Here is a 214-nt window from a genome sequence, read left to right as displayed (position 1 = left end):
CGCGGGAGGCGGCGGCGGCGGCGGCGACGGCAGCGGAAGCACAGGCAGCGGCAGCTCGGCCCGCCCCTTGCGCCGCGGAGGAGGAGAAGGCGGAGAGCACGCCAGCCCCGCCCCCGGGCAGCGCCGACCAATAGGCTTACAAGGCCTCTGCGAAGAAAAACGTACACACCCAATCGGAACCTGAGGAGTGGGCGACGTCAAGAGTTGGGACGTG

Source organism: Tupaia chinensis, unplaced genomic scaffold (genome assembly GCF_000334495.1).
Source record: "Tupaia chinensis unplaced genomic scaffold, TupChi_1.0 Scaffold138235_1, whole genome shotgun sequence".
In the NCBI taxonomy this organism is placed as follows: Eukaryota; Metazoa; Chordata; class Mammalia; order Scandentia; family Tupaiidae; genus Tupaia; species Tupaia belangeri.
This window is presented reverse-complemented; position numbering follows the sequence as displayed.